Raw genomic sequence first — 26894 nt, 5'->3', positions numbered from 1 at the left:
TACCTATTTTGCAAAATTATTATTGTTATCGTTATTACTTCTGTAGCAGCAGCATATTAAGCTTATGAATATTCTTCTTTGTCCACTAGCTGCACCCGTGACGTCAGCATCAGTGGGTTCCAACCTGTTGGGGTCGGCACACGTGGTGGCCTCGGACTCTTCTATGCAGGATCCTGTAATACAGCTTGTCAGCATGCTGGAGCAGGATAGCGAGGTGCTAATGTCAGTGCCAGAGGCTGCGTTTGAAGCGGCTTCACAGTACAGGACTCCTCCGTATGTGCCGTCCATTGATCATTGCACAAGAGACGTACAACCGTCAGTGCAAGAACTACAGTCTAACCGCACTGGTGTGGATGTTGGGGATGAGAAGATACCGACCTCCAGTGCACCACAGCCTTTACTGTTCGTCTCATGCTATGTGTTAACAGTTAATGGTTCAAAATGTCTTCATGTAGGACTTGAAGTTTCACAAGATGGTAGCCTGTCAGCTGTGTTAGCGCTCGAAAATGTGCCCAAAAATATTAAAGTTAGGTTTTCTGACTATGAGAGTGATGAACTCTGTCATGTAAAAACACACATCAAGAAGCATATGACTACCGAATACACTCTATCCCACTCCTACCAGGACATGTTCTGCAGCAGTCTAACTATGAGTATTCTATCAATGTATGACAATGCTACACTAAGGATTAAAAGTGCTGAGGGTCATAGTATTTTCATTCAGCACTCGACTGTTGATAACATATTCAGTCTAGACATGGCAGTAACTAGTACAATAGAGAGACTAAATAGATGGCGCCCATATGTTCAAGCTGTATACAGTGACATCATTAACTGGCTTCATGCACGTAGCATCCACATGGAAGATATAGATCATAGTTTTAGTACCTGTATAACTGCAGTGCCGAAATCTTGTGTTATTCCTCGAATAGGTATTGAAAATGTTGAACTCAAATTTACTGATGGACTACCTGACTATTGCAATGCGCCTATAACATTACGAGATATACGTGCTGAATTTGAGGTATACAAGAAGCAGCTGTTTTCCAAATACTGTACTGCTACTGCACCATTTAAAAAAGGACGAAGTTATTTTTTTCCATGCTGATTATAATTGTAGATCTTGATTAAATAAATATATTTATAATCTTAAATTTGTGTTTGTGTTTTTATTTCTCCAGACAAAAATCTCACACACGTTAATGCACCTTAGTACACGTTTAAGTACATTAATGTATGTGACACTCTTCCCTTCAAATATACTATTTGGAGTTCGTTCTATCTTGTAGCCGTTGTAGCTCATTTGGTAAGGTGACTGCGCTATAGTGGCTACACACACACATATTGTTTATCATATAGAAGCCTATTGCACGCCAGGACCTAGCACAGTAGGTATCATGGCAGGCTGGGTGAAACAACCTCGCTGCAGGGACTTTGTTGTAGGTGATGATGACCAAGACCAGAAGACCAATAAGAATGGACCACTCCCTTCTGACAGCATACGAGCGATAATTGTAGGCCCTTCCACCTGTGGTAAGACAAATGTCGTCACGGCTCTGTTAACGCATATAGACGGAGTCCGCTTCGAGCACCTTTTCGTCTTCTCCAAAACACTCTTTCAGCCCAAGTACTAGTTACTGAAGAAAATATTAGATGGAGTAGATGGTGTAACATATAGAGCATTCAGTGAAAGTGGCGACATCCCCCCCACCTGAGGAGGTAAAGCCTAACACTGTATTCATATTTGACGATGTCGCTGTTGAAAAGCAAGATCAAATCCGTAAATATTTCTGCTTTGGCCGTCATATGGGTGTTGACGTATTTTATCTGATACATATTCCAGGATCCCAAAACAGTTGATGAGGGTTAACGCCAACCTCATTATAGCCTTCAAACAAGACAATCTCAATTTAAAACACACTTACCAGGCTCACGTAGGGTCTGACATGCGACATGTCATACAATGAATTTGTAAAGATATGTGCTGATTGTTGGAACCACTCACAATACAGGTTTCTCGTTATTGATAAAACTCGCAAAATGAATGACGGTAGGTATAGCCGGAACTTCCAGGAGTTTCTCCATATATAAACGTACAAAATAGCTGAGTGCGTCAGTACACCATTAACAAATTCACACACATGGCGGACGCTCAGTCTGAGAGGTTAGGTGTGCACAGACAGAATGCTCGCATGTACACCGATATGAAATTTAAGAATCTTGAGGGAAGTTCAGTAAGGTTGTAAGGGAATTAAAGGACACTCAGAAACTTCTTGTGCTTAACCAAAATCGGCTAGAGAATAGAATTATCACAATTTAGGGGAAGATAGAAGCTGAGGTTGTTGTTATTGAAGAAGGAGGTGTAGGAAACAAGAAGAAGAACAACAACAGAGCATATATAAAACCATGTAATATGCAGAGCTCCGATTAGTATGCTCCGAGATGTGGACAAAGCATAAAGTCATTCAGGCGCGCAAAGCAGTTCCAGAGAAATGACGTTTGCTGAGGTTGGAAGATATGGATCAGAGCAAACACTAAGAGAAACTTTTAAAACTATTACCGAATCTATCAGTAACATGGCTTCGCGTGATAATGATCCAATCGCAGAATTCACCAACCAGTCTGGGGCGGGTAAGATAGACAGAATATTTGGTGTCAGCCGAGAGAGACCGCACATGCTACGCTCTCAAACTGTAACTTTATCCGATAGCACAATACGCATCGGGGATACAGAGTTTAAAAGAACACCTGGCTTAATGAATCTAATCTTCCTAAGGCCCCCAAAAAACTTAAAATACTTTACCAATGAAACTTCCTGGCAGATTAAAACTGTGTGCTGGACCTAGACTCGAACTCAGGACCTTTGCCTTTCGCGGGCAAGTGCTCTACCAACTGAGCTACCCAAGCACGACTCACGACCCGTCCTCACAGCTTTAATTCCGCCAGTACCTCGTCTCCTACCTTCCAAACTTCGCAGAAGCTCTCCTGCATACCTTGCAGAACTAACACTCCTGGAAGAAAGGATATTGTGGGGACATGTCTTAGTCCCAGCCTAGGGTATGTTTCCAGAATGTGATCTGCCAGGAAGTTTCATATCAGCACACACTCCGCTGCAGAGTGAATATTAAATAATCTACCGATGATCCCAAAGTGTATAGTCAAATACACTCCTGGAAATGGAAAAAAGAACACATTGACACCGGTGTGTCAGACCCACCATACTTGCTCCGGACACTGCGAGAGGGCTGTACAAGCAATGATCACACGCACGGCACAGCGGACACACCAGGAACCGCGGTGTTGGCCGTCGAATGGCGCTAGCTGCGCAGCATTTGTGCACCGCCGCCGTCAGTGTCAGCCAGTTTGCCGTGGCATACGGAGCTCCATCGCAGTCTTTAACACTGGTAGCATGCCGCGACAGCGTGGACGTGAACCGTATGTGCAGTTGACGGACTTTGAGCGAGGGCATATAGTGGGCATGCGGGAGGCCGGGTGGACGTACCGCCGAATTGCTCAACACGTGGGGCGTGAGGTCTCCACAGTACATCGATGTTGTCGCCAGTGGTCGGCGGAAGGTGCACGTGCCCGTCGACCTGGGACCGGACCGCAGCGACGCACGGATGCACGCCAAGACCGTAGGATCCTACGCAGTGCCGTAGGGGACCGCACCGCCACTTCCCAGCAAATTAGGGACACTGTTGCTCCAGGGGGATCGGCGAGGACCATTCGCAACCGTCTCCATGAAGCTGGGCTACGGTCCCGCACACCGTTAGGCCGTCTTCCGCTCACGCCCCAACATCGTGCAGCCCGCCTCCAGTGGTGTCGCGACAGGCGTGAATGGAGGGACGAATGGAGACGTGTCGACTTCAGCGATGAGAGTCGCTTCTGCCTTGGTGCCAATGATGGTCGTGTGCGTGTTTGGCGCCGTGCAGGTGAGCGCCACAATCAGGACTGCATACGACCGAGACACACAGGGCCAACACCCGGCATCATGGTGTGGGGAGCGATCTCCTATACTGGCCGTACACCACTGGTGATCGTCGAGGGGACACTGAATAGTGCGCGGTACATCCAAACCGTCATGGAACCCATCGTTCTACCATTCCTAGACCGGCAAGGGAACTTGCTGTTCCAACAGGACAATGCACGTCTGCATGTATCCCGTGCCACCCAACGTGCTCTAGAAGGTGTAAGTCAACTACCCTGGCCACCAAGATCTCCGGATCTGTCCCCCATTGAGCATGTTTGGGACTGGATGAAGCGTCGTCTCACGCGGTCTGCACGTCCAGCACGAACGCTGGTCCAACTGAGGCGCCAGGTGGAAATGGCATGGCAAGCCGTTCCACAGGACTACATCCAGCATCTCTACGATCGTCTCCATGGGAGAATAGCAGCCTGCATTGCTGCGAAAGGTGGATATACACTGTACTAGTGCCGACATTGTGCATGCTCTGTTGCCTGTGTCTATGTGCCTGTGGTTCTGTCAGTGTGATCATGTGATGTATCTGACCCCAGGAATGTGTCAATAAAGTTTCCCCTTCCTGGGACAATGAATTCACGGTGTTCTTATTTCAATTTCCAGGAGTGTATTACAATTGACTGAGCTGTATAAAAATCCTGATGGAACACTGAGAAACCCGCAAAACTCTAAATACACAACCATTATACAACCTTTACTGAATGAGCAACCTGAAAGCATAAAGGAGTGAGCAATCAACTCCTGTAGTATAGATATTACGATGAGCCTGATGAACTAATAGACAAGCAGTGAGAAGTCTGGAATGCGCGCTTTCTCCTCTCCTCATCCGAGCAGGTGTGCGAACATCCACACATATAAAAGAGCCATCATTGAACGCACGTCCATCGTTTGAGGTTTAGGTGCAATGTCGTACACTCTGACTTTAAAAGAGCGAGGATCAGTATTACGTGCAAATTACTTTCCACTGATTGATTTAAGTGCAGGGGACTGGAGTATTGTGCTGATTGGTCTGGAGACATATAACAGCATTGCAAATATAACAAAGAGCAACAATATACTGCATCTGGAAACTGATGGTCGGAAAGGGATTCTACAAATACAACCTGGTGCCTATGATATTGATGATCTAAACAAAGCCTTAAAACAGTCAGGAAAAGGTATTGAACTACGGGCAAACATTAATACCCTTAAATCTGAAATATGGACAGAGAGTGCTACGATGTGCTTTAGACAGAGAGATTCAATAGGTCCACTGCAAGGTTTTGCCAAGGATCGTGTTTTGGTGAAGGAACCCAGTAAATTTTATGCGTCAGATCAAGCTGTAGATATACTTCCAGTCAGCACAATCCACGTTGAGTGCAATATTGCCACACTCTCATGCCTCAGCGATAAGTTGATTCACTCAATTTAGGCATTCTTCCCTACAGTCGGTACTGGGTATAAAATAGTTCAAGCCCCCACAAACACTATATGTCTCCAGGTGACAGTCCAGACATTGGACCACCTAGAACTGCATATTGTGGACCAGAATAATCTGCTTGATAACTTTCAAAGAAAAGAGATCATTGTAAGCTTGCATGTAAGGCGAGATGGGAGTAAGGTATAAAGCTATCACACCGAGCTCACAATTCGTCAGTGCATCGCAGAAGCGCAAGGTGATAAAACGCCTTAATTACGAATTCCTTATTTCAGCAGGTTTCAAACCGCAAAATGACGCCGCTCAACGTAGCTCAGTCAGTAGAGTATGATGATCAAATTATACGTCATGAACACCATTCACACAAACCGTACGCTTCAGGCACATTTAACAAAAATGATGAAATTAGGATTGTTATTCAGCATCAGGACGCCATAATACTGCCGTGCAAGAGCTTCCTGTATCTGGACTGTACATTTAAGAAAACTGACGGCACCGCAATAACGCTCACAAAGCTAACGCGAAATGCTCTAGTTTCGTGAGATATGTTATGATCTTAACAGTATCGAAATCGACCACATACGCAATGTCGGTATAACGTCAACCCTTAAGACGTTTGTTTCAGCCTCAGCCTCTGATTCAAACAGCTTGGAAAATGCGGGATGGTTCATAGATGCACCGGGTGATGAGGGGAAGATACAGTCGATTTACTGCGCGCGTGCCACCAAAAATGCTCATGGGTTATTTTGAGGACATGCAGCGAATATTATGAACTCTAAGCAGGAGCTTATTTTGGTGCGGAGTGCAAGTGACGCAAATTCATTCTTTCAAACAGCTGCAGAGAATGTTAAAATCAGGATTAATAGTGTAGTATGAAAACGCCTCACATGACTGTTGCTGATGAGGAACACTTGAAGCTCTTAAAAGTTCTGAATGCCGGCACCTATCTACCACTGACCTTCCCATCATGGGAGCTTTTTCAATACACAGTCCTACCTACAGCGTCCGCACATACTTGGGCTATTAAAACATCAGTGCAGTTGGAAGCACCTTGAGTCATCATACTTGTATTTCAAACTCAAAGGTGTGGGAATATATCAAAGGACTCAACTGAATTTGACCACTGCAAGTTAACTAACACCAGAGTCTACTTGAATTCTGATTACTACCCATACGAGAATTTGCATCTACCGTGGGACAGCGAGGCATAAAATCTGGCGTTTGACATGCATGCAAGATTTCGAGCATCTTCCTACGAAGGCGTTGAAAATGAAGCATGCCTACTCAGACAACAGAGTTTCAAGAAGCTAGCACCAATAATTGCTATTGACTGTTCAAAACAGAATGAGATAGTTAAAACAGGGCCTGTAGATGTACGGACTGAATTTGAATCTTCAACAAACTTCCCAGATCACACTGCAGCATATGCTCCAGTTCTGCATGATTGTGTTGTTAACTACTGCCCGCTCACTCGAGTAGTGCAACGAGTTGTATAAATTAATAAGCGATCTGCTAGCTCTAAGGCAGATCACGATGTTACCTCAATGTGTGAGGATCATAGCTGACGTTCAAGGATTTTACTACGATGAACGCAGGCGATCCATAATTAAAGACTGTGCATTAATAGCATTCACACAAAGTGATGGAATAATAGCAACATTTGCATCAAGAGTGGCATCTCCAAAACCATTCAAGGATGTGAAGTGCTCCAAAACACGGAACAGTGCAATGTGGTTAACACAATTCTGTCGTGGAATTCACTGGGATGATCCTGGCATGTCTTATAAAGACTTGGTGCGAGTGCTCCGAGTATTTGATCACATGGACACCATCATTTACATGAAGGGAAAGGACAAAATCTCATGGATGCGCCGAATATTTAAATTTGCTTCCATCCAAGATCTGGAATTGTACAGATGTCCATCTATACATCGACCCAAGAACATTTACCAAAAAGTACTGTTGTATCTGCACATGAGAATGTAAAATTACTTTTAAATTGGATTACAAATAAATAATAATTTATAACATTGGCTGTTTTTCTTTTTCTCTATGACACCCGACGTCTGTAGAACGTAACATTATTGGGGGATATTGTATATGAAACGAATTCCACTGGAACTGTCTGAGACACATATCTCAGCCCTGGCATGCTGAGTAACGTTACCTGAATCAGTAATAGGCCAGCTTTCACCTCACCTGCGCGGGATCCAGTGACTGTGACAGTCGGTGGCAGTGCGTCAGATGCCAACCGCACGGCTGCCAGTGCCAGGGCTGAGGCACGTTGTGTGTCCAGCACATGTCATTCAGAAATTATTTGTTTTTAAGGCAGCAAACCTTATAGGTCTGTGCAGTGCAAGTGGCTGTATCCATGTCTTGTAGACACACAAAAATAGATTTATAATATTTTTTTAATAAAAAGAATTATGATGATTGAGGGTTAAATAATAACAATATTCGACATTTTTACAATAAAATGAGTGAATTTATTATTGAATGCAGAATTTTTTAACAGTATTTGCGAAATATCAGTTTACAGTAAGATGATTCAGTTTTCACATTATATATGAGTTTACAGATACATGATTGCTTTTTGATGAAAAGTATCAACCTTCTGCTGTTTGCAGATACATGTTTAATATTTTACATTATTCAGAAATATAAGCATTCTCCTCACATGAATTATATATATATATATATATATATATATATATATATATATATATATATATATATAATTTTTACAACTAATGCAGAGGTACTACAACCTAATTACACTATCTTATGAGGTAAATACTATCGATAGTGAAGTTCCACCCGAAAAAAAAGACAACACTTTTAACTGAAGGTGAATGTCATTACTTCAAGTGGGTGGCTCTAAAACATTTTCCACTACCACGAGCAAATGAAATTATATTTCTCTGAAGTAAGTGGCTCTAAACATTTTCCACTACAAGAACAAGGTGAACATATATATATTTTTCACTGAAGTCGATGGCTCTAAACATTTTTCTACTACAACAAGCAAGCGAACATATGTAAAAAATTAAATTGGTGAAACTCACATACTTAAAACTAGTTCTGACTGGAAGGCTAGCGGTAGGTGAAACTCACAAAATAAAATTTAATCTCTATAACCACTCACACAGAAGGACATATGAAGTGCGAAAAGTTTATTTTTTCTTCAAATGCAAGGCACAAGTCAAGCAGGAAAATTTATCTTTTGTTCATGTATTATGTACTAATACTGGTCAAAAATATTTACATAAATATACTTTTTTCAGTTTTTAATTTTTTTAATTTTTATCTTTTTCTTTCAAAAAATTATATATATATATATATATATATATATATATATATATATATATATATATATATAGAGGGTGTTTCAAAAATGACCAGTATATTTGAAACGGCAATAAAAACTAAACGAGCAGCAATAGAAATAGACCGTTTGTTGCAATATGCTTGGGACAACAGTACATTTTCAGGCGGACAAACTTTCGAAATTACAGTAGTTACAATTTTCAACAACAGATGGCGCTGCAAGTGATGTGAAAGATATAGAAGACAACGCAGTCTGTGGGTGCGCCATTCTGTACGTCGTCTTTCTGCTGTAAGCGTGTGCTGTTCACAACGTGCAAGTGTGCTGTAGACAACATGGTTTATTCCTTAGAACAGAGGATTTTTCTGGTGTTGGAATTCCACCGCCTAGAACAGTGTTGTTGCAACAAGACGAAGTTTTTCAACAGAGGTTTAATGTAACCAAAGGACCGAAAAGCGATACAATAAAGGATCTGTTTGAAAAATTTCAACGGACTGGGAACGTGACGGATGAACGTGCTGGAAAGGTAGGGCGACTGCGTACGGCAACCACAGAGGGCAACGCGCAGCTAGTGCAGCAGGTGATCCAACAGCGGCCTCGGGTTTCCGTTCGACGTGTTGCAGCTGCAGTCCAAATGACACCAACGTCCACGTATCGTCTCATGCGCCAGAGTTTACACCTTTATCCATACAAAATTCAAATGCGGCAACCCCATTTCTTCCAAAGGAATCATTGGCCCATTTTTCAGATCCGAAACGATTACTGCATCACGCTATCTGGACATTCTTCGTGAATTTGTGGCAGTACAAACTGCCTTAGACAACACTGCGAACACCTCGTGGTTTATGCAAGATGGTGCCCGGCCACATCGCACGGCCGACGTCTTTAATTTCCTGAATGAATATTTCGATGATCATGTGATTGCTTTGGGCTATCCGAAACATACAGGAGGCGGCGTGGATTGGCCTCCCTATTCGCCAGACATGAACCCCTGTGACTTCTTTCTGTGGGGACACTTGAAAGACCAGGTGTACCGCCAGAATCCAGAAACAATTGAACAGCTGAAGCAGTATATCTCATCTGCATGTGAAGCCATTCCGCCAAACACGTTGTCAAAGGTTTCGGGTAATTTCATTCAGAGACTACGCCATATTATTGCTACGCATGGTGGATATGTGGAAAATATTGTACTATAGAGTTTCCCAGACCGCAGCGCCATCTGTTGTTGAAAATTGTAACTACTGTAATTTCGAAAGTTTGTCTGCCTGAAAATGTACTGTTGTCCCAAGCATATTGCAACAAACGGTGTATTTCTATCGCTGCTCGTTTAGTTTTTATTGCCGTTTCAAATATACCGGTCATTTTGAAACAACGTGTGTGTATATATATATATATATATATATATATATATATATATATATATATATATATATATACACACTCACATACACGTAACACAGGCTCCCACACTCATTCGCACACTCAAACATACACAGAAACATGCAAACTGATTCACACATTCACACCACACAACACTCTCATCCAATATTTACACAATGATAAAAGAGACATACTATTTCCGTGCATAGCCCCTAATCACAACATTCACACGCTCATTCCTTCTCTATCAATCAAACAGTCCCTCATCCCTACTTTCGTTTCAAGTAAATAGTGTGAGTATGGGAGGGTTTCCACCCCATCCTCACAAATGACTCTTTTATCATCATGAGGAGACAATCCGACTTTAGACTGTAGCACAGTGTACACCTCGTGACTTCGTGATCGATTACTAGTTTGTTGAACCGTGTGTGGACGAGCGCCTTTAATGCTGCAACCATACAGGCATTGCAAATAGTCCTCGACCATGAGAGCACGGTATGCGACCCGTATAGCAAGCACCCTTTCCCTACCTCTGAGTGTCCCCGTCTATTGTACAATATGCATACATTTTGGACCTCAATCCCACAAACTCTACAATTGGTAAACCATTCGACTCATCTTTCATGAGACCAATAACCTTCTTGTTCTGTCGAACAATACCATAAGGATTATTGACCTCATAAGAAGACGTGTCGAATTCTTTACCATTGCATCTAATTACTTCATATGGATTGCAGTTCTTGACCCAGTAGATAAAGCTCTTTGTGTCCATATGAAGTAACTTTGGTTCTACAAAATGAGATTTCGCAAACTCATAGTGGAATCAGTACATGTAGAGTTTGGAGGTGTCCAGTGTGCACATCTCCAAATAGATGGGCTTCACAAACTCTACTGCAGTCTTCGACATCTCCACAGCAACAAAGTTTTCATTGAAGATGGTGGCACACTTAAAATTTGGCCTGGCTATACATTTTCTTACGCCTTAACAAGCTTCCCATGCGGTTCTAATCACAATATCGCGTTCATTTCTTACATTCTACATAGTTTTCCCGAAAATGGAAGTATTCATTAATTTATAAAAGTCTTTTTCAAAATCATTACTCGAGGCCGCCCTCTTTTCCTAATTTAATTCAATATATTCCTTCAACCAGAGGAATGGCTTGAAGGAGATTTCCCAGGAGACTCTAACAAGCTTCACCCCTAAACTGAAGCACTGCTGAAGGTTACAATAATGAATAATATACCTCTGCTTATCCCCAACAGTAGCTAATAGTTTAAGGATGGTGCTTCCTCACGGAATTTGTTGCTGTGGACATAACGGCAAGTCGCTTGTCTCTCCATGCGTATTATTAGGTTATGCGATGTCTGCCTCAAGCGCATACCCTACATCAGAATCAGCCACAAGACTCATTATTTGTCCACATAATCCCTTCAATTCGTCTTCGGACAGCCACGTAAACCCACCAACTGGCAGTGGTTGCATCATGACGTGCCCGTATAAGTTGTTAACATCTAAGTACAAAATCTAACTAGAATCATGTGTTGTACTCGACACCCATCCATGGGTTATTTGCCTTGGCATGCCTGTGAACATATTGACAAAGTCCCCCACAGATCCCTCGCTCAAAAAAATAGAAGCATTGCAGAATCAGTCAAAAGTTCAATGCTGTGGCATTGAGCATAGAGCATAGAGTCCCAGGACAACCCAGGTGCCGGGTAATAAAAGGCGGAGTCCAAAGAGTATGTGGTCATACGTACACTCTGGAACTTTACGAAAACATCTGCAAGCAAACACACATCTGTGTCCATGTGTATGTATAGCCTTGCATATTCTCCCAAATTGGGTATGTTGAATTCCCACCAGACATTCATGGCATGCTCATAATTTGCGGTAGTTATGACATCGCCTGTGAGAGTACTGGTAAAAGCAGATATGTCGGGAAGCCTGGTTTCATTGAGTTTTGCCATACTGTCAACATACTCGTATGGGAAAACTCCTTTCCTAGTCGCAAGTTGGAACTTTTTCTCATTGGGAAATGCAGATAGAGTGATATGCATAACATTCCGAGGTAAAGTCTCAACCAGTTTCTGGAGTGAAGTCTGCATAAAGCATAGAGACTAGAGGAAGCGGAGCGTAATTTTTGGCGTCATTCGTTTTGAAAAAGAAATGTAATTCTCAACACTTTCAGGGATAACTGACCTGATCATTCTTCTTACTGAACTTAGCCAAGTACTCAACAAGAAAATGAGCGTCATACCCGCTCAAATTATGAAAAAAGACGGGTATGTGTCTAGGTAACTGACACTTCAAGTTGCATGCGTTGTGGGCTGTGCCGCGGAACTTACCCATAAGATGACAATGGTCTCTACAAGGAGTTTCCGCTTTTCTATCTAAGGCATGCTCACAAATATGACAATGAACTGCCTTTTCATACAATTCATCATCTTCCTTTGATTTGGTAATGGGAATGTTGGTGATGTAGAAACTATCAACTTCCCATGAAAGTTTTTCAAGCTCATTGAGAAGAGAAACCGCAGGATCGTTCCCTACAGAAGACTGATAGCGGTTAAGTTTAGAATCATACGCACATACAACTTACGAGGGCAGTTCAACAAGTAATGCAACACATTTTTTTTCTCGGCCAATTTTGGTTGAAAAAACCGGAAATTTCTTGTGGAATGAAACTTCCTGGCAGATTAAAACTGTGTGCCCGACCGAGACTCGAACTCGGGACCTTTGCCTTTCGCGGGCAAGTGCTCTACCATCTGAGCTACCGAAGCACGACTCACGTCCGTAAAGCTGTGAGTACCGGACGTGAGTCGTGCTTCGGTAGCTCAGATGGTAGAGCACTTGCCCGCGAAAGGCAAAGGTCCCGAGTTCGAGTCTCGGTCGGGCACACAGTTTTAATCTGCCAGGAAGTTTCATATCAGCGCACACTCCGCTGCAGAGTGAAAATCTCATTCTGGAAACAATCCCCAGGCTTTGGCTAAGCCATGTCTCCGCTATATCCTTTCTTTCAGGAGTGCTAGTTCTGCAAGGTTCGCAGGAGAGCTCCTGTAAAGTTTGGAAGGTAGGAGACGAGATACTGGCAGAAGTAAAGCTGTGAGTACCGGACGTGAGTCGTGCTTCGGTAGCTCAGATGGTAGAGCACTTGCCCGCGAAAGGCAAAGGTCCCGAGTTCGAGTCTCGGTCGGACACACAGTTTTAATCTGCCAGGAAGTTTCATATCAGCGCACACTCCGCTGCAGAGTGAAAATCTCATTCTGGAAACAATCCCCAGGCTGTGGCTAAGCCATGTCTCCGCTATATCCTTTCTTTCAGGAGTGCTAGTTCTGCAAGGTTCGCAGGAGAGCTCCTGTAAAGTTTGGAAGGTAGGAGACGAGATACTGGCAGAAGTAAAGCTGTGAGTACCGGACGTGAGTCGTGCTTCGGTAGCTCAGATGGTAGAGCACTTGCCCGCGAAAGGCAAAGGTCCCGAGTTCGAGTCTCGGTGGGACACACAGTTTTAATCTGCCAGGAAGTTTCATATCAGCGCACACTCCGCTGCAGAGTGAAAATCTCATTCTGGAAACAATCCCCAGGCTGTGGCTAAGCCATGTCTCCGCTATATCCTTTCTTTCAGGAGTGCTAGTTCTGCAAGGTTCGCAGGAGAGCTTCTGTAAAGTTTGGAAGGTAGGAGACGAGATACTGGCAGAAGTAAAGCTGTGAGTACCGGACGTGAGTCGTGCTTCGGTAGCTCAGATGGTAGAGCACTTGCCCGCGAAAGGCAAAGGTCCCGAGTTCGAGTCTCGGTCGGGCACACAGTTTTAATCTGCCAGGAAGTTTCATATCAGCGCACACTCCGCTGCAGAGTGAAAATCTCATTCTTGTGGAATATTTTCAAACATTCCCGCTTCGTCTCGTATAGTTTCATTGACTTCCGACAGGTGGCAGCGCTGTACGGAGATGTTAAAATGGCGTCTGTAACGGATGTGCGTTGCAAACAACGGGCAGTGATCGAGTTTCTTTTGGCGGAAAACCAGGGCATCTCAGATATTCATAGGCGCTTGCAGAATGTCTACGGTGATCTGGCAGTGGACAAAAGCATGGTGAGTCGTTGGGCAAAGCGTGTGTCATCATCGCCGCAAGGTCAGGCAAGACTGTCTGATCTCCCGCGTGCGGGCCGGCCGTGCACAGCTGTGACTCCTGCAATGGCGGAGCGTGCGAACACACTCGTTCGAGATGATCGACAGATCACCATCAAACAACTCAGTGCTCAACTTGACATCTCTGTTGGTAGTGCTGTCACAATTGTTCACCAGTTGGGATATTTAAAGGTTTGTTCCCGCTGGGTCCCTCGTTGTCTAACCGAACACCATAAAGAGCAAAGGAGAACCATCTGTGCGGTATTGCTTGCTCGTCATGTGGCTGAGGGTGACAATTTCTTGTCAAAGATTGTTACAGGCGATGAAACATGGGTTCATCACTTCGAACCTGAAACAAAACGGCAATCAATGGAGTGGCGCCACACCCACTCCCCTACCAAGAAAAAGTTTAAAGCCATACCCTCAGCCGGTAAAGTCATGGTTACAGTCTTCTGGGACGCTGAAGGGGTTATTCTGTTCGATGTCCTCCCCATGGTCAAACGATCAACTCTGAAGTGTATTGTGCTACTCTTCAGAAATTGAAGAAACGACTTCAGCGTGTTCGTAGGCACAAAAATCTGAACGAACTTCTCCTTCTTCATGACAACGCAAGACCTCACACAAGTCTTCGCACCCGAGAGGAGCTCACAAAACTTCAGTGGACTGTTCTTCCTCATGCACCCTACAGCCCCGATCTCGCACCGTCGGATTTCCATATGTTTGGCCCAATGATGGACGCAATCCGTGGGAGGCACTACGCGGATGATGAAGAAGTTATTGATGCAGTACGACGTTGGCTCCGACATCGACCAGTGGAATGGTACCGTGCTGGCATACAGGCCCTCATTTCAAGGTGGCGTAAGGCCGTAGCACTGAATGGAGATTACGTTGAAAAATAGTGTTGTGTAGCTAAAAGATTGGAGAATAACCTGGTGTATTTCAATGCTGAATAAAACAACCCCTGTTTCAGAAAAAATGTGTTGCATTACTTATTGAACTGCCCTCGTAGAATGCTGCTGCATAAGGTAGTTGTTTTTGTGTGAAGTTTGTGTGTGAGGCTAGGGAGCTCCAACACAACGAGTAATAGCAGCCAGCAAGCATTCAAAATCGGCGTACACAACAAAAAGACAACGCTGCTGGTGGTGAGCATCTTGAAATTTAATGAAGTTATTTTCCTCAGTGGGCATAACCACACGGACCGAGCCCTTGGAAGCACAATCTAATAGATATGTCGCTAATAACTCTGGAGATGAAAAATAATTCAAACACCTTAAACAAATATGCTTTTTACACTTATAGTTATTCAATTGGCTGTGAAGGAGTTGGGACACGTCCTTGATCCAGACATAGTGATAAATATAACCTTCAGAGAAGAGCAGCATGTTTACATGCAACTCTCGCTCACCTGCAAATTTTGAGAAATGGAGGGGACCTAGTACTGTATGCTTGTCCTGCTCAACTGACTTGTCCTTTTTCTTCTTCTCCAGGCCATAAATATAGACCGATATCCCGATATTCTGAGCCTCAAACTTATGTATTTCCTGGATCTTTACAGGGAACTCTATTCCATCGAAGTTATACTGTCTCTTAATATCTTTGACATTGTAACTGCTCGGAGATGCGCTAGCGCCTTGTAATTTCTGTGACAAGCCAGGACTGACCATGCAAAACAACGATTATCATACTTATTTTGAACATTAATGCATGGCTGCTTTTTCTCAATTTCGTTCGGAAGTTTAATATAACTAGACCCTCCATTTAGTGGATCATAGACATGTAAATGGATGTCGAGGTGTGGTATACAAAAAATGGTTCGAATGGCTCTGAGCACTATGGGACTTAACTTCGGAGGTCGTCAGTCCCCTAGAACTACTTAAACCTAACGAACCTAAGGACATCACACACATCCATGCCCGAGGCAGGATTCGAACCTGCGACCGTAGCGGTCGCGCAGTTCAAGACTGTAGTGCCTAGAACCGCTCGGCCACTCTGGCTGGTTGTGGTATACAGCTGAGCGCTTTAGCGGACCCACGTACTTCCATCTCGGAAAATCGAGCCATAATATCGCTCAAGGTGGATTCACGATACCACTCAGCAATTGGTGTGCTCCGAGAAATAACGCCATTATCATCCCATATATAGCGCAGGGTCGTTGTCTCCGCCTCACCTTGGTGTTTAGGTGCATGACTCAATTCGCAGCATGATACTGCTCTGCATTTAATGGCGGTGATTTCGAATCTTGTAGGACTTCGAGGAGCTCTGTCTCCAAGACAGGGAGGCATGCCTCTAAAAACCCGACAGGGTCGCGATACCTCCCGCCCAGATTCTCAGTTCTACTGAATGAGATTCGCCCCTCAAAAGCTTTAGCAACTGCTGAGTATTCTAAGGAGGTCATTACGCTTTTATTCTGATCCAAATCATTATCAATACGAAAGGGAAGAGAACTACCGCTAGCCACAGGATAATTATTACTACTACTACTACTACTACTACTACAGCTAGTGGTCCACCCGGTAGAGGATGGGGCCGGTGATGGTGTGTCGTCATCATTTACAGGGAGGGGAATACGTGTACGAACGCGTACCTTGCGCGGGCGGCGGCGAGCTTGTTCCGGAGGAGGAGGAGGCACCTGTGAGTGGACAGCAGCCCGTGGAGACCTGATCGAAGGCGTTGCAGCCGACTTCCAGTGAGAACAGCCGGGGGGCGGTGTCGGGTTCCTGTGCAACAGCAGCAGCGGCAGTAGCTTCTTCCCGGTGAGAGCAGCCTGGGCTTGGTGCAGGTGCAGGTGGAGCGTACCAGGTAACGCTAGCTCTTGTGGGTGGACTTGACTCACCATCAATTAGTCCGCAGCCACTTGCAGATGCGCCTGCAGCCTCTGACGTGCAGCGACCAATGGGGTGCGAACTGGTGCCGCGTGATGGCGGGAGCCTGACGCTCCCACAACCCCGCGTACATGTGTGAGGGGTACAGGAGCCACACCAAACGCTGAGAAGGTGGTTCTGTAAAGATAGGGTGGAATGAATAAGTTTACACACGGAAAAGAACAAATGTTCATATAATAATAATAATAAGAAGAAGAAGAAGAAGAATTGTAATTACCTAGGTCAGCCTGTCGCCAGGACTCCATGACCCCCAAAATATCCCCATTTAGCACTGCATCGGGAGTGCAGTACCCATGCTCCTTGGCCATCTGGTGCACCCAGTCTGGTGTTGGGGAGTGGAGTTGCAGCCTGTCAGTTCCACTGTAATAAGTAATATAGTCAGCAACATATATACACTAAAACAAGAATGATGATATTAGGAAAAAAATTTCTCACTCACTGTTTTCAGCTGGTGCCTGCGTATAGACGATTAAACAATTGGAATTGGCCGTTTCATCATCCCACCGGCGACTTGCAACAACACATAATACGTTATATTACAGAATTATGAATAAATATTGTGAAATGATAATTCACACACACACACACACACACACACACACACACACACACATTGAAGCAGAAGAACCTCCACTGAGATGCTCTGAAGATTATAAACTAAATAGTACAGGGTCTGGATGGATAGAGATAGCGAAGAGGCAGGAACTAAAAGCTACAGACAGCGAGCTAAACGGGATTGAACACCCCACTCTAGAGTACGTGTATGAACTTACGTTGGGTCACAGATGAGCGGGCGCGTTTGGCATCGTCAGTGCCGTTGGAAGCGGTACCACAGACGAACGACAGAGCAGGCGAATAGTCTAGTGCGGTGTGAGAAAGACTGCCTGAAAGCGAGTCCTTATATAGCCGTGGTGACGTCATACCATGTGATCATGAAGTTGGCCAATGGGTATCGAGTATCGAGGAGAAAGTTGGACGCGTCCCCAGCGATACTAGCGACAGAATTTGGAACTAGTCAGTTGATTCAAACACTTTGAGCGGGACAGAGTATGTAGTTTAACATCATGGTAGATTGAAATATTTCATCTGCTACCTCTAGATGGCTATAATAACGTGTGAATTCGACGCCAACGTTGGAAATATTATAGACAGGTGCTGTAAATTATTATCACTTTTAGTTAGTATAATAATCTGGTACATGACTGTTCAGTCCAATATATGTTCTATGGTTTGGAAATAATTTCGTTCGTATATGTGAAATAAAATCCTAAGTATATATTGAAAATGGGTTAGGTAGTTCTATTTAGAATTTTGAGTCTGTAGAGATCACTTTATGAAATATTTGGACTGTTATATGCATAATTAGGAGTGTATTCCACGCCAACGTTTGAAATATAGCCCCCTGGTGCTGTAAATGTTTATAAGTCTTAATTACTGTACAAGTCTGGCAGATCACTGTTCAGTCCAATATATGTTACATGGTTTGCACATAATTATGTTCGTATATGTGAAGTAAAATCCTAAGTATATATTCAAAATGCGATAGGCAGTTCTATTTAGAACTTTGAGTCTGTAGCGATCATTTTTATAAAATATTTCGACTGTTATATGTATAATTAGGCGTGTATTCTTGGCCAAAGTTCGAAATATTATTGAGACTTCGAATATAGCGCTCTGAAAATATATTTGTAATTGCGTTCGTATATGTGGAATACAATCTTATGTTGCTGTAGGCGCGAGTGGTCCACTAAATTTAGAATCATAGCGTGAGTCAAAAGGTGATGCACACTTACGCTGCCGCAGCAGGCAGGCCCACGGCCCGTTATGAGCGTGGGCCCGTGCGCGGGGCTGGTCGGAGTGGCCGAATGGTTCTTGGCGTTACAGTCTGGAACCACGCGACCACTATGGTCGCAGGTTCGAATTCTGCCTCGGGCATGGATGTGTGTGATGTCCATAGGTTAGTTAGGTTTAAGTAGTTCTAAGTTCTAGGGGACTAATGACCTCAGGAGTTGAGTCCCATAGTGCTCAGAGCCATTTGAACCATTTTGAACTGATGACCGCAGAAGTTGTCCCATAGTGCTGCAGCCAGGGCTGCAGCGACCGGGCAGTTCCACATGCTCGCTGTCAGACGACGTGGCAGCTGTCAACAGCCCCAACTCTCAGACGGCATAGTGTGTTCGGGATGTCAGAGCAATCTTGAATAAAGGTACTCCCGTGATAAGCTGACATCACGACACGTACCAAGCCATGTGGTGAACCCACTGTTTGCCACCATCTTGGATAACGGTACTTGGGTCATCACCTGATGTCACGGTGGCGCTCTCTGTTGGCGAGGATATAAGCTAGGCCAGTTGGATTCCAGACCCAGTGGTGGACACACATGCTTGAAATTGATTAAATAATAAAGAGAAGCCCATTTTTCCCGCCATTTTCCTTGGTGTGACGCATTATCATGTTGAAATTTGAACTTCCCACCTTTTTCCGGGGGGGAGGGTGGGGGAGTTTAGTGGAGGTAGCCCAATTGACCTTCTTCCCGCCAAAATTCAAACTTCACGCCAAAATCCGCCATCTTGATTGACGTCACTGGGGGTGTGTCTGTGACGTCACGGCCGCCATATTGGAGACGTCACAGGATGTGTGTCTGTGACGTCACGGCCGCCATCTTGGTCCTGGTACTCTGTTGTTCCAATACTAATATACAGGGTGATTTTTTCGACCATGTACAAACTCTAGGGATTGATTCATGAGATGATACAGAAAGAAAGGCCTAATGTCGTTATGTCCACAGATGTGTGGTTTCCATGCTAGAGGCCACTTACTCGGGTGTACTTTGTTACAGAGACTGTGGTCTAATATGCGCTGTACCACGCAGCCACAGTTACAGTATTCATGGTTCCCTCCTAGGTGGCGGTACATCATCCGTTAGGTCCCCTCCCCAAATCAGCCAACCAACCATACATCATGCCCTAGCGCCCTCTCCTGCCATAGTAACTGGTAATGTCCTAGTGAATCTGGTTCAGCGTTGTACACAATAGTTCTGTATTAGAATCGGGAGCTTGCCGAGATGGTATTTACTTACGGAAAGGCAAATGGAAATGGGCGACAGGCAGAAGGGTTGTATCAGGAGACTTATCCCCACTGACAAAAACCTCACTATTCAGTGTTTGCAACAGTGTTTCGCTGTTTATCTGAGACAGGGTCGTTTCACGAAGTAGGAAATCATGAAATATGTACCATAATGTTTGGATACCAGAATGGAGGAAAATGTGATTAACACTGTGGAAGGCGACTGCCATGTCAGTACCAGGCAGTTGGTCCGCCAGTACAAGGTAAGCCAGACGACCATGTCGAACATTCTCCATGACAATTGTTACTACCTTTATCACCTACAGCGCATCCAGGGTTACTAGCGGCAGACTTTCCACATCGGGAGCAGTTTCTCACTGGTTTCTTCACCAGGCAACCACGATTTCGGGACTTCAGTCATCCGTCCTATTCACCTTTACACGGAGTGTACCTTCAACTTTCATAACAGTCATATGTGGGATAGTGTGCCGAACCCCTGTGGTATGATGCCAGCGAATCATCAGCATTGGTGCAACCGGAATGTGTAGGCCGCATTTATTGGTGACCGTGTTTTGGGACCAGTCTCCCTTCCACGTAACCTAACAGGCCGGAACTATAGGAGTCTCTTGCGGGTGACTTTCTCTCCCCTGTTGGAAGAAGCACCACTGATGATTCGAATGTTATGTGGCTGCTACATGATGGGGAACCAGCCCACTTCGCCGTTAACGTCCGGCGGACGCATCTCAATCGCGTCTTGCCTGCTCGATGGATCGGACGAGGGGGTCCAATTGGAAGTCCTGCTCGTTCACCAGTTCTCAACCCGTGGTTATGGGCTCATCTCTAAAGTATCGTGTATACAGAGCCCATTCCAGATGTGGAGACACTGGAACAGCGCATTCATGATGCTTTTGGCGCTGCTCGGATCCTGTCTGGCCGATGTCAACGTGAGAGACAGCACGTGCTACGGCGCGTTCACGCATGCATTGAGGCACGTGGAAATCATTTTTGACACATACTGTAACTCTGGCTGCAAGGTACAGCGCGTATTAGGCGACAGTATCTGTAACAAATTATGAATAAATGGTCTCTAGCATGAAAACCACGCATTTCCAGACATACGAGGGCAGTTCAATAAGTAATGCAACACATTTTTTTTCTCGGCCAATTTTGGTTGAAAAAACCGGAAATTTCTTGTGGAATATTTTCAAACATTCCCGCTTCGTCTCGTATAGTTTCATTGACTTCCGACAGGTGGCAGCGCTGTACGGAGCTGTTAAAATGGCGTCTATAACGGATGTGCGTTGCAAACAACGGGCAGTGATCGAGTTTCTTTTGGCGGAAAACCAGGGCATCTCAGATATTCATAGGCGCTTGCAGAATGTCTACGGTGATCTGGCAGTGGACAAAAGCACGGTGAGTCGTTGGGCAAAGCGTGTGTCATCATCGCCGCAAGGTCAAGCAAGCGTGCGGGCCGGCCGTGCACAGCTGTGACTCCTGCAATGGCGGAGCGTGCGAACACACTCATTCGAGATGATCGACGGATCACCATCAAACAACTCAGTGCTCAACTTGACATCTCTGTTGGTAGTGCTGTCACAATTGTTCACCAGTTGGGATATTCAAAGGTTTGTTCCCGCTGGGTCCCTCGTTGTCTAACCGAACACCATAAAGAGCAAAGGAGAACCATCTGTGCGGAATTGCTTGCTCGTCATGTGGCTGAGGGTGACACTTTCTTGTCAAAGATTGTTACAGGCGATGAAACATGGGTTCATCACTTCGAACCTGAAACAAAACGGCAATCAATGGAGTGGCGCCACACCCACTCCCCTACCAAGAAAAAGTTTAAAGCCATACCCTCAGCCGGTAAAGTCATGGTTACAGTCTTCTGGGACGCTGAAGGGGTTATTCTGTTCGATGTCCTTCCCCATGGTCAAACGATCAACTCTGAAGTGTATTGTGCTACTCTTCAGAAATTGAAGAAACGACTTCAGCGTGTTCGTAGGCACAAAAATCTGAACGAACTTCTCCTTCTTCATGACAACGCAAGACCTCACACAAGTCTTCGCAACCGAGGGAGCTCACAAAACTTCAGTGGACTGTTCTTCCTCATGCACCCTACAGCCCCGATCTCGCACCGTCGGATTTCCATATGTTTGGCCCAATGAAGGACGCAATTCGTGGGAGGCACTACGCGGATGATGAAGAAGTTATTGATGTAGTACGACGTTGGCTCCGACATCGACCAGTGGAATGGTACCGTGCAGGCATACAGGCCCTCATTTCAAGGTGGCGTAAGGCCGTAGCATTGAATGGAGATTACGTTGAAAAATAGTGTTGTGTAGCTAAAAGATTGTGGAATAACCTGGTGTATTTCAATGCTGAATAAAACAACCACTGTCTCAGAAAAAAATGTGTTGCATTACTTATTGAACTGCCCTCGTAAGTTCATTAGACCGTTTTTGTTCTATATCCTCTCATCGATCAATCTCTGAATAAGTTCGTAAATAGTACAGTTAATAACATTGTTTCCAAGTGAAATACACAGAAATGCTAAGCAAGGCTACAATTACAATGAAAGGGGAATCGGTGGTATGAGATCGATTCTCGGGTGGCAGAATGTTGGGCGACACTCTCATGGGGACTTCGACTCAGGAACGTCGGCGGCCTCAACGCACCAAATGCCTGCTGAGGTCGCACGATGGCATAAAGAGCCGCAGTTGCGGTTGAAATGCCATCGTATCTGGATAAGAGTCGGGTGGCGATTTTCAGGCACCAGACCATGCGAGGTTAATGATCTCGCGTCTCGAAAAATAGCCAGAAGAAATATCAGTGGCTGTTCCAAAAAAGTAGGAAGGAGTGCGAGCTTTGGTCGCCAACACCCGAGGGCTACCAACGCGAGGAATCACGACGTGGTTGGCCACCTTATGAAAATTACGTCTTACGAAGGAATTAAACAATTTCTTACAAGTAATCCCATAGGAGAACTTTAAATAAAATCCTCCGATTGGTAAACGAAAGATTTTGCCGGGACAATAGGAGAGAAGACCTGGGGAGAGTTTTGATGAAACTTTCAGTCTCCGTTTTTTAGAGGGAACAGTTCAGACTCCGATTCTGTGAGGGAGGAACAGTGTCTTGGCTTCGCGCTTGCGCTGCGACAACACCACGTACAGCTGCCTACTTTTGAGTGCTGAATTACGGTAATATTTCGCAGTACAGGCGAGTCAGGTACGAGAATTGATAGGCATGTGTAGGTGCGTCATATTAACCTTTCAAGACAGCGATTTACTCGTGTTGGCTATGTAATCGAGGGCTCACCAATGACGAGACGACTTCTGTTAGCTCACGTAGCAATCCTAAGACCCTCTGGAAAGATACAAGCAACCCTTCTCCATGCACCGCGACCCGGTGTTCTTCTTGCGCAATTTGTGAGATGGCAGCCTCGTCCCTTAGACCACGAACACCCCTGGACTTTGCCAGTCAAATGACCATTTTCTTAAGTTCGTTTAGTCACCAACGTCTTGTTTGTCACCTGTCCTTGTGTCTACTGAAAAAAAAAATTGTAAATTTGCGGTAAGATCTTAAATCGGGTGATGCTGAGGGAATTAGATTAGGAAATGAGACGCTTAAAGTAGTAAAGGAGTTTTGCTATTTGGGGAGCAAAATAACTGATGATGGTCGAAGTAGAGAAGATATAAAATGTAGACTGGCAATGGTAAGGAAAGCGTTTCTGAACAAGAGAAATTTGTTAACATCGAGTATTGATTTAAGTGTCAGGAAGTCGTTTCTGAAGGAATTTGTATGGAGTGTAGCCATGTACGGAAGTGAAACATGGTCGATAAATAGTTTGGACAAGAAGAGAATAGAAGATTTCGAAATGTGGTGCTATAGGAGAATGCTGAAGATTAGATGGGTAGATCACATAACTAATGAGGAAGTATTGAATAGAATTGGGGAGAAGAAGGGATCGGTTGGTAGGAAGCATCAAGGGTTCACCAATTTGGTACTGGAAGGCAGCGTGGAGGGTAAAAATCGTAGAGGGAGACCAAGAGATGAATACACTAAGCAGATTCAGAAGGATGTAGGCTGCAGTAGGTACTGGGAGATGAAGAAGCTTGCACAGGATAGAGTAGCATGGAGAACTGCATCAAACCAGTCTCAGGACTGAAGACCACAACAACAACAACATCTTAAGGGAATAACTGCTTAGGTCATTGGTCGCTAAGCTTACACACCACTTAATCTAACTTAAACTAACCTACGCTATAGACAACACACACACACACACACCCATGCCCGAGGGAGGACTCGAACCTCCGACGGGGGGAGCCGCGCGAACCGTGACAAGACACCTGAGACCGCGTTGCTGTGTATACTGATCACGGTATAATCCCATGTCTTCAATTCGTGTTCATCTTATTGTACTATAAGAATAAATGTCAGAGTCGGTGGAAATTAGTTCACTTTTGTTACCTCCCATGTTGCACCATTTACCCACATCGTCCGTAAGTTGAATGGCTGTGATGTCTCCTGCCTGGAAGATGGATTGAGAAGTTCCCAATTTTCATTCCCTGGCTGGTGGTGCGACATTAATACTAGAAGTTCCAATGTGCTTTAAGTAAAACATGGTCCATACTCTCTCAAAAGATTTCGCACTGCTCCTTATGACCAGTAACATAACTGCAAACAATTCCATGGCATATAGCAAAAAGTTGGGTCCGATGGATTCAGATACGAAGGGAGCGGGCACTTTAGGTGTGGGTCTCCGGGACACAATAATAATTTTTCCCTCACAACGAACACCTGTTAATATTGTCGGTACACACATTTGTACAGAAGAAACACAGTTTAGTTTTGTCATTTTACTGAAGTTTCTCAATGATACTGTCACAAACGTCTTGATAAACACTCATTTTCGCATGTACGTAAACAATATGCGCAACGACACTTTCCATCTGTTAGCGAGAATGACACACTTCTATTAAAATACTTCGGTCCAACACGGCACTGTCTAGTTGTTTACGCAGATCCCAACACACACTTACTACCTCGTGTGCGTGCTAGCCTTAGGCTGTAGATGACGCAGACTGCGCATGACGTCATTGTATTGAAGACAACGTCTCGATCTGCTTACTAATGTCGCCATCGATTTGTAGGCGACTTTAAGAATTCTGTTCAGTTGATCTTTTTCTTAACTGTAGTACTGTACTTCCAGTAAAAGTTTCTATATTACAGTGGAGAAATCATTGTACTGGCTTGGTTGCAATGCAAGGTGTGGTAAAGGAAGTAATATTCCTTTCCACAGGCAAAGCTCCCTTAAAATACAAAAAAAAAGGTGAACGCATCTTTTGGAAGCTAGTATGCATGTTGGTACACACATCTAAAACTCAATGACTGACGAAGATTTTGAGACAATAGAATGTTAATATCTAACTCCGTACAAGAGTTTTCTCTGTAACCAAAATTTTCCATTATGTTATGATTCTTATCTTGATATTGTCCGCCCTGGTAGCTGAGTGGTCAGCGTGACAGACTGTCAATCCTAAGGGCCCGGTTGGGTCGGAGATTTTCTTCGCTCAGGGACTGGGTGTTGTGTTGTCCTAATCATCATCATTTCATCCCCATCGACGCGCAGGTCGCCGAAGTGGCGTCAAATCGAAAGACCTGCACCAGGCGAACGGTCTACCCGACGGGAGGCCCTAGCCACACGACATTTCCATTTTTTTTATCTTGATATTGTTTCAGTATCTGTACTGAATTAAGCAAAGGTCATAAAACATAAACACTTATTTCGAGTAAAAATCGGATATTATGGATAGAGATGGATGTCATTTCTTAAAAGTATAGTAATCTCATGCGTATTGTTGAGGAATCGTCAGAAAACGAAATGCTATCCATCAAACTGATATTCCGTCTTCTACACCTGTGAAAACTGTGAATTATATCACTCGCAGTGCAACAGAAACAGTAATTCACTGAAGAACCGTAGAACTGTAGTTTGTAAAGAGAAGGACTGTCATTGTTGTTGTGGTCTTCAGTCCGAAGACTAGTTTGATGCAGTTCTCCATGCTACTCTGTTCTCTGCAAGATTGTTCATCTCCTAATAACTACTGCAACCTACATCCTTCTTAATCTGTTGACTATATTTTTACGCCCCACACTTCCCTGTAATAGTAAACTGGTGATCCCTTGATGTCTCAGTATGTGTCGTACCAACCGATCCTTCCTTTTAGTCAGGCTGCGCCACAAATTTTTCTCCCTAAATTCTATTCATTTCCTACTCTTTAGTTACTTGATCTACCCATCCAATCTTCGGCATTCTTCTGTGGTGCCACATTCAAAAGCTTCTATTCTCGTATTGCCTAAACCGGTTATCGTCCATGTTTAAGTTCCATACACGGCTACACTCCATACCAATACTTTCAGAAAAGATTTCCTAACACTTAAATCTACATTGAAGAGACAAAACATCATGACCACTGCCCACTGCGAGATTAAATACCACCTGGTGGCGCTGGGAGCGTGTGACGCGGTAATGAGAACGTATAAGCGGAGCAGAGACGAATGGGGGAACATTCTAGTGACAATATGGGAAGCAAATAGGAAAACCTAATAACATAAGCAACTTTAACAAAGAGCAGATTATTATTGCCCGGCCCTGGAAATGATCATCTCAGAAAGGGTGAAGCTGGTCGACTTTTCGCGTGTTGATATCGTGAACAT

The sequence above is a fragment of the Schistocerca serialis genome, chromosome 5, assembly GCF_023864345.2.
Source record: "Schistocerca serialis cubense isolate TAMUIC-IGC-003099 chromosome 5, iqSchSeri2.2, whole genome shotgun sequence".
NCBI lineage: Eukaryota > Metazoa > Arthropoda > Insecta > Orthoptera > Acrididae > Schistocerca > Schistocerca serialis.
Note: the sequence above shows the minus strand (reverse complement) of the source record.